A 13,623-nucleotide genomic window follows, 5' to 3' on the forward strand; every position below is an offset into this window, starting at 1 on the left:
CCCCCAGTCAGGGAACAGCAGGGTTAATGTAGAGCCTGGAGGAGCAATCCCATCTGTTCCAGCTTCCATCCAACCATGGAGTTTTACAAGAGCTCTCTAGGAGGGCTCAGAGTTCTCCATTTTCTAGTATTCCCTAAAAAAATCAGCTTGGAAAGCTGTCTGTGCCAAACAGGAGGAGGTAAAGTCTTCCAGGAGACAAAGGAACTTGGAAGCATCAGACTTCCTTCACATTTTCAGGAATTCTGTTTATTTTGATTGACATTGAAATTAGAGATGGAACAGATGGAGCGAGGGTACAGCAGGATGAGCTGAGCTGAGGCTCTGACACTCTAATGAGGAATTAGGAGGCAGAAGCTGCTGGTTGGGTTCTTCTTTGGGGCCTGTTTATGTTTTATTTGCCCTGATACTTCTGCCAACAGCAACACATCCCTAAGCAGGCTGACCCCAACACATCCCAAACCAGGCTGACCCCAACTCATCCCTAACCAGGCTGACCCTAAACACAATATAACCAGCCTGACCCCAAACACAACATAACTAGGCTGACCACAACTCATCCCTAACCAGCCTGACCCCAATGAGTCCCTAACCAGCCTGACCCCAACACATCCCTAACCAGGCTGACCCCAACACATCATAACCAGGCTGACCACAACTCATCCCTAACCAGCCTGACCCCAATGAGTCCCTAACCAGCCTGACCCCAACACATCCCTAACCAGCCTGACCCCAAACACAACATAACCAGCCTGACCCCAACACATCCCAAACCAGGCTGACCCCAACACATCCCAAACCAGCCTGACCCCAACGTGTTCCTAACCAGGCTGACCCCAACACATCCCTAACCAGGCTGACCCCAACGTGTTCCTAACCAGCCTGACCCCAACACAACATAACCAGCCTGACCCCAACACATCCCTAAGCAGGCTGACCCCAACACATCCCAAACCAGCCTGACCCCAACACAACATAACCAGGCTGACCCCAAACACATCCCTAACCAGCCTGACCCCAACACATCCCTAACCAGGCTGACCCCAACACATCCCTAACCAGGCTGACCCCAACACATCCCTAACCAGGCTGACCCCAACACATCCCAAACCAGCCTGACCCCAACACATCCCAAACCAGCCTGACCCCAACACATCCCAAACCAGGCTGACCCCAACGTGTTTCTAACCAGCCTGACCCCAACTCATCCCTAACCAGGCTGATCCCAACACATCCCAAACCAGGCTGACCCCAACGTGTTTCTAACCAGCCTGACCCCAACTCATCCCTAACCAGCCTGACCCCAACTCATCCCAAACCAGGCTGACCCCAACAAATCCCTAACCGGCCTGACCCCAACTCATCCCAAACCAGCCTGATCCCAACTCATCCCTAACCAGTCTGACCCCAACACATCCCAAACCAGGCTGACCCCAACACATCCCAAACCAGGCTGACCCCAACACATCCCAAACCAGGCTGACCCCAACACATCCCAAACCAGGCTGACCCCAAACACAACATAACCAGCCTGACCCCAAACACAACATAATCAGCCTGACCCCAACACATCATAACCATCCTGACCCCAACACATCCCAAACCAGGCTGACCCCAACACATCCCCAACCAGCCTGACCCCAACAAATCCCTAACCAGGCTGACCCCAACGTGTTCCTAACCAGGCTGACCCCAAAACATCCCAAACCAGGCTGACCCCAACACATCCCTAACCAGGCTGACCCCAAAACATCCCAAACCAGGCTGACCCCAACACATCCCAAACCAGCCTGACCCCAACACATCCCTAACCAGCCTGACCCCAAACACAACATAACCAGGCTGACCCCAACACATCCCTAACCAGCCTGACCCCAAACACAACATAACCAGGCTGACCCCAACACATCCCTAACCAGCCTGACCCCAAACACAACATAACCAGCCTAACCCCAACACATCATAACCAGGCTGACACTCCTCAGAGTTGTGTTTTTGATTATGGCTTTGATTAGTCAGCTTTGTCGCCAACACAAATGTTTGCACTAATTAGTTATGGGTTAATGGTTGGACTTGATGATGTTGAGGGGTTTTTTCCAACCTGATTCCCTCATCCTGGTATTGGCTTGGATTTTGTACGTGGATGTGGCTGCAGGGAGATGAAGTGTGAAATGCTCCATGCATCCATGGATACATTAATTTAATATATCCAATACTTTCGATACATTCCGTGGACAAAGGGTTTAGTTTTTGATCTCAGCCCTTCTCCACCTCCACCAGCATTAAAGTCACAGAATTAAAAGGAAACAGAGTAATTGAAATCCTTCCCTGCTAATACACATGGGCAGCCATTTGGAAATGGAGACGTTATTACAGAAACCTAATTAAATCATTTTCTCCACTTGCCCCCCAGCTATGAAACAGCAGTGATGTGTGGTGACTTTTCTCCAAGCAGCCACCATGAAATCAGCACAAATTTTCCACTCAAAATGGACAGCTGTGGCCATCAAACCAACGAGTTACACCTGGGCAGCCTCATTAAGTGCATATTTAGTGGGGAGTGGGAGGGATTTGCTCTCCTGAGCCTCGACCTCAGACTTCCCATGTAGAACAGGAGCTACAAAAAATTTCTAAGTGAAGAAAAAAATTCCCTTTCTCAATGGAGTTAGAATTCTTTTTCCCAATTAAATTGTTGGCTGTTAAGGTCCTGACCTTTTCCTTGGAGAAAACCAAAGCTGGTTTTTGAGAAGTTCCCATTCATTTCCCTCTCAACTTGCTGGAGGTCAACTAACAACAGCCAGAGTTATGAAAATGGGCTGGAAAGGGGTAGGATCATGGGTGTAAATGAGGGGGGTGAATCTTGGAATGGGTTGTGTTCAAAAGCAGCTTAAAGCCCATCCCTTTCACCCCCTGCCATGGGCAGAGACAGCTCCCACTGCTCCAGCCTGGCCTTGGGCACTTCCAGGGATCCAGGGATCCCCAGCTCCTCTGGGAATTCCATCCCAGCCCCTCCCCACCCTCACAGGGAGGAATTCCTTCCCAAAATCCCATCTAACCTGTCCCTCTGGCAGTGAGAAGCCATTCCCTGTGTCCTATCCCAGGTCTTCACAACACAAAATCCCCCCTTAGAGTTTGAAGTTTCCCATTTACAACATGAAAGCATCAAAGCTGTTTTACTTAAGGATGTGTGGAACTGGGATACTCTGCAGTCAATGAACATCCTGGTGGGGGGAAAGAGGAGGAAGGAGGCAGATCCAGAAAGGAGTTAAACTGCACCTGAGAAGGTTGTGTGTGTCCCAGGCTCTAAAATCAGGATTTGTTTTATTTTCTGCACCTGCGATATGCCACTTTTCACTTCTTTTCCTGCTCTGTCTCTCTCTCCTGGACTGGCTTTGTTGGGAGCTCTCCATTCCTGACAGCCATCCCCTGGGAGCAGCTGGTGCAGAGGAGACAGAGGTCGTGTTCTCTCCTCTCCAGCCTTTCCCTGCATCGTGTGTTCCCTCTTGGATCACGGATGCCGCCGGGCACCCGGTGACAGCGCTCTGTGTCCTGGCACACCGTGAATTTTGTCCTCTTTTGCCCCCCTTTCCCCCAGCTCTTCACTCCTCACTGAACAGTTTTCCACCCAGATGAGGGGAAAGGCTCTCAGAATCTCTCATCAGAGGCAGAACCATCCTGTCGTAATTGGAGGGACTGGAAAAGGATCATTTTGTGTTTCTTTTCTCCCTAATTTACTGACAACTGTGGCAGCCGGGGCTGGGAGTTGAATCACCTCCCTGAGACTCCGCGTTTAAATGATATTTTTATTATTTCCCATTAATCTGTCCGAGACAGGGAGGAGGCTTTCAAAGTTTCACAGATGGAGCAGAACACCCAGGGGCCCGTGATTTTCACTGGGAAAATTTAACTGCTTCTTTGTGCCCTTGAAAGCTTTCTCTGCTCAGGGTCTCCACATGGTGGAACCAGCCCTGGGGTGGTTTAGTCCTCGTTACCTTAATTTGAGGAGAAAAAAATCCTTCCAAAGGTAACTTGATGTGGTTCATCCCCACCCACGTGGGGAGGATGGTTCTGATCATCGAGGCTGTTTAATGTGTCTGACAAAAGCATCACAAGACCCAAGAGTGGGAACCTGAAAGCAGCCAAGTTCAGGCCAGACATGGAATTTATATTTTAAACAGTGTGAGTTGTTAACCCTGGAAATAACTCGACAGATTCTCTCTCACCGAGTTAAATTGACGGTGGCTGATGCTCCCTGCACGGGGGGACCGGACCAGACCCAGCCTCGTCACGTTAATTATCCCAAACTGATGCTGGATGTTTGGAGCTACGGGGCTTCTGGGACAGGAGCTGGATCTTCCCTGTGCTGTTCTTTTGGATGAATCTGATTTTTCAGGGCTAATTAGGCTGTGCCTGAGACAGCACTTTATTGCACTGTGCAGCCGGTGAAAGTTGGGGTCAAGTCGATGGAAAAGAAGTTGGGCCATGACGTGAGCATTTCCTGCTGCCACTGTTATAAACAGAAAAAGCGGGATTATTACCAGATCTTGGGGGTTTTTACATTTTTATGTGCCTCTTGAAGATCTCTGTTCTTTTCTGATGCCCTGAAAAGCGGCTGAGTTTTGCTGGAACCCCTCCCATGCTGCAGAAGCAGAGTAAACCCAACAGTGCTCGTTCTCTGCGTCAGGAACCACGTCAGCCTCATTTTCTGCCTCACCCTTCTCCAGGGACATCTTTGGGAAAAATCACTTTGTGCTGCTCTGTGTGACACTCCAAACTTCCAGCCACCGTGGCCAAACCATTATTTCAAGGACCAGGGGGGCTGAACTTGCCGTTGGCTGAAGACTCTGCTGGAATTTCATCCCTGGTCTTCAAGAGGAACTTTTCTCTGTGCCGCTCCAGATTTGAATGGAATTCATGTCACAGCAATAATAGGGTCAGGCTCAGCCTGTCCCCAGCAGGTTCAGTTTATTTATTTTTATTTTCACAGCCACCAAACCCTTAAACAGAGCTGATCTGTTGGGATTTCTATGGGGAAGGTGATGGGGCCTTGGAAAGGAGAACTGAAGTCAGGTTCCTGCAATGAAATTCGCGGTTCCCTGCAAGTCCCAGCCTCAGCAGAAAGGTGGGGATTTGGTGAGTGGTGAAACACAGGAATGCTGGTCCTGGTTTCGCTCCTGGCAGCAGGTCAGAGTTTTCCGGGGGGATTCACCCAGGGGTGGGAGCTGCCTCTGAACTTAATGAGTCGTGGAATTGTTAAGGTTGGAAAAGACTTTTAAGATCCTTGGAAGTGTTCAAGGTTGGATGCGTTCCTGGCCCAGTGGAAGATGTCCCTGCACATGGCAGAGGGCAGAACTGGGTGATCTTTAAGGTCCCTTCCAACCCAAACCATGATTCCGTTCTAAGAAATGACGGCTGACCCTCTGTCCAGTTTAGTTCAGGTATTATTTGTTTTAGCTGTTTTTATTATTCTTTTCTCGCTGTTGTGTGTAAAATTGTCAGTGTCTGTTTGTACACTTTGCATGCTTGGCCTCAGGCCAGGAAGAAGCTTCTGGTCCCTCCTGAGATCATACCTTTAAATTTTCAAGGAGGAACAAACCCTCCAAGGAATCCCCCCAAGGTCCGGGAGTGCAGGCGCTTGCCCGGGGCTGTTTACTGTAACAAATGGATTTGTACAGCGCATCCTGGCGCTCTGCTCCCCGCGGACACCGCTGCAAACCGGGCAGGAAACCATTCCCAAGCCCTCAGATATCCCCTCCCGCAGCACCTGGCTGTGTTTGAAAGACAAAAGGTGCACGAGAGGTCAGGGAGCTGCTGCAGCTCCATTTGAAGGTGTTTTGTCGGTTGATGGAGGCGAGGTTTCAAACCCCCACTATCAAAAGGGCAGCGGGCAGACGGGATAGAGCAGCCAGGAGCTGGATGTGGGCAGGAAAATGTGGGCATTCCTGAAATGCTTCGGGAATATTTGCAGGGTCAGGGGAACTGTTGTGCTGCTTGCTGGGTTGGGTTGGAAAGATTGGATGGGTGGGGAAGAATGGATGGGAAGGGGAAGGAGAAGAGGAAGGGGAAAGAAAGGAAGGGAAAGGAGAAGAGGAAGGGGAAAGAAAGGAAGGGAAAGGAGAAGAGGAAGGGGAAAGAAAGGAAGGGAAAGGAGAAGAGGAAGGGGAAAGAAGGGAAGGGAAAGGAGAAGAGGAAGGGGAAAGAAGGGAAGGGAAAGGAGAAGAGGAAGGGGAAGGAGAGGAAGGGGAAAGAAAGGAAGGGGAAGGAGAGGAGGAAGGGGAAAGAAAGGAAGGGGAAGGAGAGGAGGAAGGGGAAAGAAAGGAAGGGGAAGGAGAGGAGGAAGGGGAAAGGGAAAGGGAAGGAAAGGGAAGGAAAGGGAAGGAAAGGGAAGGAAAGGGAAGGAAAGGAAAGGAAAGGAAAGGAAAGGAAAGGAAAGGAAAGGAAAGGAAAGGAAAGGAAAGGAAAGGAAAGGAAAGGAAAGGAAAGGAAAGGAAAGGAAAGGAAAGGAAAGGAAAGGAAAGGAAAGGAAAGGAAAGGAAAGGAAAGGAAAGGAAAGGAAAGGAAAGGAAAGGAAAGGAAAGGAAAGGAAAGGAAAGGGCCTCTGCAGCTGTTAATCCAGGAGGTGTGAAGGAATAGGAACGAGGATAAGAGGTTCTAATAGCAGTGAAGGATTAGACAGATCCTTTGTGCACGTTGAGGCTGGCAGAAGTGACACAAATAGGCAAACTGATAAAAAAATAATAAGTGAAGATTTCATGGCAAAACAGTGTAGTGGCACACTGGGAACAGAACTGAGGTGTTCCCATCTGGGATCCCCATATTTTAAAGCCAAGCCCAACCTCTTAGGACCGGTCTCCCAGCTGGCTTGAGCCGTTGCACACGAAGCAATGTCAATTTATGCTTGCTGCAGATCTCTTGATCTGGATCTACAGTGGTAATTATTCATGCTCACTGTTCATATTTGGGGATTAATTAACTATTCGTGGTTCCTATAAAGAATATTGTCAACCATTTAATGGCTCATTGAGTTCAGCAGGATTTCGAGCTTCTCTCTTACGATTTCCACAGAATGGTTATTGTGATTTGTGGCTCGGGGGAGCAGCGAGTGAGCTGGGAGCAGACCAGGAGCATTTCGGTGTTAGTTCTACCTTGTGACAAATGGGCTTTAATTGGCTTTACACGGGTTTTGCTTGGTGAGACGTGGCAGATGAAGAGAGGAGATACGGTAGAGTTCTTTTAAAAAAATATAAAAGAGGTGCTTTTGTCCTGCTGGGTGTTCCACGGGAGCTTTTGGTGAGTATTTGAAATTAATTTCTGCATGTGTTAGACCGCTGGTCTTGTGGTGAAAAGCATAAAAATAACAAAATAACATAAAAAATGTTTGAGTCAATGTCTTCAGCCTGGTTTGAACACTCTGGAAGAGTTAAAAACGTGTGGATGTGAGACAGGGGTCAGGATTGGGTTTGGCTGGGAGAACAGTTGGATTCCATGATCTTAGAGGGCTTTTCCAATGATTTTATGATAATATGATTTTTGTGCCGAAAGAACTTCAGGTTCTGCCTAACTCAGCACGCTGGCTGTTGAATATTTCTGGAAATGTTTATTATTCCAGTGAGAAGTGTGGACTGTCTGGAATACATAATCCCAGCTGTGGCTGCAATGGCCTGGGGTGCTCCCAGAATGATTAATTGTTCAAGTAAGTCTTTGTAACTCATTACTGTGTGTTTATTTCCAGGGGGAAAAGGCATTTTTGAGAAAGTAAAAATGGCCTTTCTTAAGGTGACAGGTTCCTGTGCTGCAGAATCCCCTCAGAATCTGCTCGGTGTGAGGGTCTAAGAGGGGTGAGGGGCATTTTTTGATCTGCTGATATCTTTATTCCTTGTGTTTTTACAAGATTTGGTGTGTGGGCCACAAAATGCTGGGAGCTGAGGCTGACCAGGATGAGAGAGAGAAGGAGCAAGTGACTCTTTGAGACTCACCCAGTTTACAGAAGGTTTTAGGGTTTTGCCACCTGCACAGAGCTGTGGCTTTAAACCAAAAAAGAGAAGGTTTAGGCTAAATACTGGGAAGAAATTCTTCCCTGTGAGGGTGGGGAGGGGCTGGGATGGAATTCCCAGAGCAGCTGTGGCTGCCCCTGGATCCCTGGAAGTGCCCAAGGCCAGGCTGGAGCAGCCTGGGACAGTGGGAGATGTCCTTGCCCAGGTCAGTGGAGTTGATCTTTAAGGTCATTTCCAACCCAAACCAGGCTGGGATTCTATGAAAGACTTTAAGGAGAGAATGGAGGGAATTGAGAGCCTGGACATCACAGACTGAAGCATTGCTGGGGATGGCAAAGCTGGAATTGGGTGTGTGAGAGGCTGGGAGGGACTGCCAGAAGGAATTTCCCCTAATTCCCTAATCCATGGGTGCAGTATTTCCCAGGACCTGTCTCATCCCCGTCTGCTGTGGATTCAGGAGCTGCACCCAGCTCCCTTTGGCTCCGCAGGGTCTCAGCTCAGTCAGGTGTGGAGCATTAAATAATTCAGTGTCCTCAGCGTCTGCATGGAGTGTTCACAGCATTCCAATGAGCCTGTGCCGAGGGATGGGGGGGAAAAACACAATTTCCCAAAGTAGTTTTTTGGCAATAGATCTGCTCAATCTTGAGCAACCTTCTTGTGCTAAATGGTGAGGCCAATTTGCAAATTCCTGCGTGGAGCACAGCCTGTGCTGGCGTGGAGGGGATTTCTTTCTGCTATCGTCACCTGCTGCAAATGAGGGAATAAAAAAATCCCAGTGGGAAGAAAGGAAAAAAAACCAAAAACCTCATGGAAATATTTTTATTGATGCTCTGGCTTTGCTGAGGGAGGAGAGGAGCGCATGTGGAGGGAGTTTATCTGGCTGAAAAGACAGGGAGAGGTGTTCTCCCTGACATTTCACGCTCTGATTTTGGAGCCAGGCTCATACAATGACGGAATTGTGGAGCCAAGACTTTGGATCGGGATTTGCTTTGCCTTTATGCTCTCCCTCATGCCTACAAATAAATAAAATGTGTTTCCTTATTCCCCTCAACACTTAAAATAATAAAAAAAGCCCAGAAGCTTAAAAACCAGAGATGTAACTGATAAAGGGCTCGTGTTTATCTTCCATCTCCCCAAAATCCTCAAGGGAGCTCGTGTCTGATCCAACCTGTCCTGCAGGTCTCAGATTTATTGGGAGCCTTCAGCTGGTGGCTGATCCATGTAAGGAGCTCCTGGCTCCAGGAGAGCCTGCCCCTCTCCCCATTTCCTCTGCCAGGAATATGCAGGTTTTGGGTTTAGTTTTATTTATTTTTCCTGCTTCGTTCCTTTTTTTTTAATCTCGTCAGTGGCTGCAGAGGCTTTGGTGGGGGCTGCCCTGACAAAATCCCTGCACTGACATCGATTTCCTTGATGCTTGAGGATGCAGAAAATAGGAAAGAGTTTTCCTGCAATATTGAAAAGCCTCTTCGACCCAAAGGCACAGAGCCCAGGGGTGGGGACCTTTCTGGGTCCTTTCTGGACCTTTCTAGGCTGGGAGGGAGAACATCTCGTCCAGCTGGACAGAACTGAGCCTCGATGGCTTTTCTTGTGTCCTTTTCATCCACTGCTCTTTGCTTTCTTAGGATCACAGAATCCTGCAGTGGTTTGGGTTGGAAGGACCTTAAATCCTCTCATCCCACCCCTGCCAAGGGCAGAGGCACCTCCTGCTGTCCCAGGCTGCTCCAGCCTGGCCTTGGGCACTTCCAGGGGCAGCCACAGCTTCCCTGGAATTCCATCCCAGCCCCTCCCCACCCTCCCAGCCAGGAATTCCTTCCCAAAATCCCATCCCTCCCTTCCCTCTGGCAATGGGAAGCCGTTCCCCCTCGTCAGCCTCAGTTTCCCCCTTGTTCTCACTCCCACTCCCAAACTGTCTCCCCACCCATCATTTGCGTTGGGTGACATCTTGTACATAAATGAAACTCTTCATTTTGGGGTTCAGAGCTGTGTCTTGGTGCAAATTTCCTTCAAATTTCCCCCAAACGTTCCCCAGCACCATCAGAAAATCACCTCCCTCCCAGACAGTGAGACTGCTGCTCCCCCCACCCCAGCTGGGCTCTGATAATGCAGAATCCAGGATTTTTTAAAGCACAGAGTTGTTTTCTTTCTCTGGTTGAATTCCATGGGCACAGCAGAGCTGCTCAGAGAAAATCCAATCCATCTCCTGTGAAATGAACTCAGTCATCCTTCAGTTTATTGAGTGTGAGGGAATACAAAACAAATCCACAAAATGTCAAAAGCGGTCTGCAAGGGATCGTTCCATTCCTTTCTCCATTTGTTTTCCTGATTAAAATGATTTTTGACTGATTCCCCTCTTAATTTTATACGGCAAAATATAATTCACTTGAGTATCCTCCACAGCCCCCCTGCCAAAGTTCGTGTTTGGTCAGATTTCCTGGAAAGAGGGGAAGGAATGACAGGGAGGGGCTTTGCTGAGTCACGTCTGGAGATCTTTGCTGGATCTGCACGAGCATGACCAGGAAAATTCTTCTTTCTCCATTAAATTCACCAGTGGATTCTGACTGGTTTTAACGGGCTGGCAGTGGTGATCCATGGATTTCTTCCGAGATGGGAAGGGTTTGTCCTTTCCTCGATGATTTTCTGCCCGTGGGGTTTTTCTGGAAGCGCTGGACTGAGGATTTCTGTGGGAACACGGAATGGTTTGGGCTGGAAGGGACATCAGGGACACCTTCCAAGCCCTGTCCAACCTGGCCTGGAACATTCCAGGGATGGGGGACATTGCCAGAAGTTTCTCTGGGAAATCAGGGTCTCATCCCCGCTCCGTACATCCAACAGAGTCTGCTCTGTTCCCTGACTGAAGCGGTATTTTTGTGCAGGATGTGGAAGGATTTCCAGCCTTCCCCAAGGACTGTAAATGGATCCTTTCAGGGGGTTAGAAACTGCTCTTCCACTCCCACAGGAAACCCCTGAAATGGGGTTTTCCAGCATTGTCCAGGGAGACTGGTGCAGGACCAGGATTCCAATCCGGATTATCCAACCCAGTCTTGTGTCTTTATCCACATCCGAGTCCTAATTCCCATAAAACTTCCCCGTGAGGGGGTAGCTGAGGTCATCCTGAAGTGTGGGTGGCTCTGGGTGTTCTTTGCACCATGGAAATGAGGAGTGGAGCGAGCACACAATGGGGAGGGAGATGGAGAAGGACAATCGTGCCGAAGCAGGAAAGATAATTCTGGGAAAAGCTTTTTCCTCTGCTGAGGCCATTGTTGTTTTATCAAATCCAATATCCTGGAATGAAAAGAAGGCCTTAAAAAAGTTGAAATTGAGGAGTAATGAATGAAGAGCCACCAGATATTAAATTTAATGAGCTGGGTTTAGGAAGAGGATTTAATGAAGGCACCATTAGGAATTTTCCTGCATTAATTTTAGAGCCCACTCTGAAATGGGGGAAATTTGGGCATCTGCAGAAATCCAGCTAAGTGGAAGGACCGAGCTTTTGTGCTGGGATTTGGAGCAGCCTCGGGAATTGTGCTCTCCCTCTGCCAAGGCCACCAGCCCAGGTGACAGCAGTGTCCCTTTGTCCCCTCTGCCCAGCCACCCCCGGGCCCAGAGCTGGAAACTCTCCGTAGGATGCCACAGACTCCGTGGCAATTCCATTCAATCCCAAAGCCAAATTCAGAGGGTACATGAAGGCTTAATTAATAGCTGACATAGGAAGGGAAATTAAATTAATGTCCTAATTAATGCTTCGGGTTTAGTCCAAATGGGAAACTTTCTGATTCTCCTTTCCCTGTTGCAGCACCGTGCTCACCTCTGGGCACTGATGGATTTAGGCTCATTTGGCCCCAGTCCTGGAAAACATCCTCATTAAAAATTGTGTCCAAGCCCACATTTATTTCTCTTCCTGCCGTGCTTAATTGCAGGCCTGGATTTAGGGATGGGATTACAAAAGGTGGAGCTGTTGGGAAAATTCTGCATAATTCTGTCCCAAATGCTGATTTGACTGAAAAACCTTCACTTCCTGACCTGTGTTAGAATAAAATCAGTTAAATTAATAATGGATTGAGTTAATCAGAGTCCCAGTGTTTCTTTTATTTCAGTAATTTGAGTGGAATTGAGATTTTTGTAGCATGACTTCCTTAGGATCAAGAAGAACCAAAAGGCTCCCAGAGCAGTGAGGCTTCCATGAAGGAAAAGGAGAAAAGGAGAAGCGTAGAAGGATTGATCATGTTCTCCTTCCCCAGGTTCATTTCCTGGCCTTGGACATTTCCAGGGATGCAGCAGCCACAGATATTTTTGCATGACACATTTTTACCTCTGTCTTTTCAAGGTGTGAGGAGCCACATGAGTCAAATTCTTGTCTGCTGTTTGCATCAGAGAGAAGGAATGCGGCATTCCCGGCCCCGGGGCCACCACACCCGCTCCTTTAATCCCTCTGGATTCACATCAAATGTGTCCTGACAAGGTGAGGTTGTGCAGAAGAGCTCATGAGGTCATGGGAGGCAGGGAAAAAAATGTTCTTATCAAATCAAACCCAACTTTACAGCTCTTCCCTGTGTATTTTGCCTTTTGGGTGGGGCCCTCACAGGTTTATTTGGAGTTCTGGGAGGTTTTTCTCCATGGGAAGATAAACAGGCATCAAAAGCTGAGATGCTCATTAATCTCACAGTTCCTGCTTTAAAAAACATTAAAGATGTTTTCATAATTATCAAGAAAAATGCCAGGAGACTGAGAAATCACCTCAGTAGGTGGCACTGGCTCCCTTGGAATCGGGTTCCGATGGAAATCGATGGCAGCTCTGGGAGAGGAGCTCCTCAGGCGTTATTGATCCAGGACTGAGGGATGCTTCTCCCGGGTTGGGATCTGCAGTTTTCTCTCTCCACTCCGTTTTTCATCCTTTTAGCCTGAAAAAAATTGGAGCTGGAAGTTTAAGAGTCTGGATTCGTTTTCTAAAGCTCAGGCTGGTGCAAGGTCTGAGGGTCCAGAGGGGCTGGGATGGAATTCCCAGAGCAGATGTGACTGCCCCTGGATCCCTGGAAGTGCCCAAGGCCAGGCTGGAGCAGCCTGGGACAGTGGGAGCTGTCCCTGCCATGGCAGGGGTGGCACGGTGGGGTTTAAAGTCCTTCCAACCCAAACTATTCCAGGATTCTGTGATTCTTTCCCTCAGTCTAGTCCAGATCCCAGCTGGAACTGGGAGGGAATGCAAATGCGATCGTTGTGTTCTGATGTGGCCAGGGGAACTCTTCCCTCTCCAGAATCCCTCTCTGTCCTCTCCAGCGTTCACACACAGACAGAAACTCCCCTCTGCAGCTTTCCCATAGGTTGTGCACCCTCTGGAGTGACACCAATCCGGAGGGAATCTGGAGGCACCCAGGGAATCACGGATTTTGGGAGGGACAATTCCAGGGATGGGGCAGCCACAGCTGCTCTGGGCACCCTGTGCCAGGGCCTCACCACCCTCACAGGGAAGAACTCCTTCCCAATATCCCAGCTAACCTTTCCCTCTGGCAGTGGGAAGCCATTCCCTGATGCCTCAGGGTTTCATCTTTTCCATTTCCCAGGTATTTGTGTCCCTGCAGCTCTTTAGTGTGGAACTCCAAACTCCACACCCAGCAGCAGCTGCTGCCTCCCCACTTTG

This window comes from Poecile atricapillus, chromosome 29, assembly GCF_030490865.1.
Source record: "Poecile atricapillus isolate bPoeAtr1 chromosome 29, bPoeAtr1.hap1, whole genome shotgun sequence".
Taxonomy (NCBI): Eukaryota; Metazoa; Chordata; class Aves; order Passeriformes; family Paridae; genus Poecile; species Poecile atricapillus.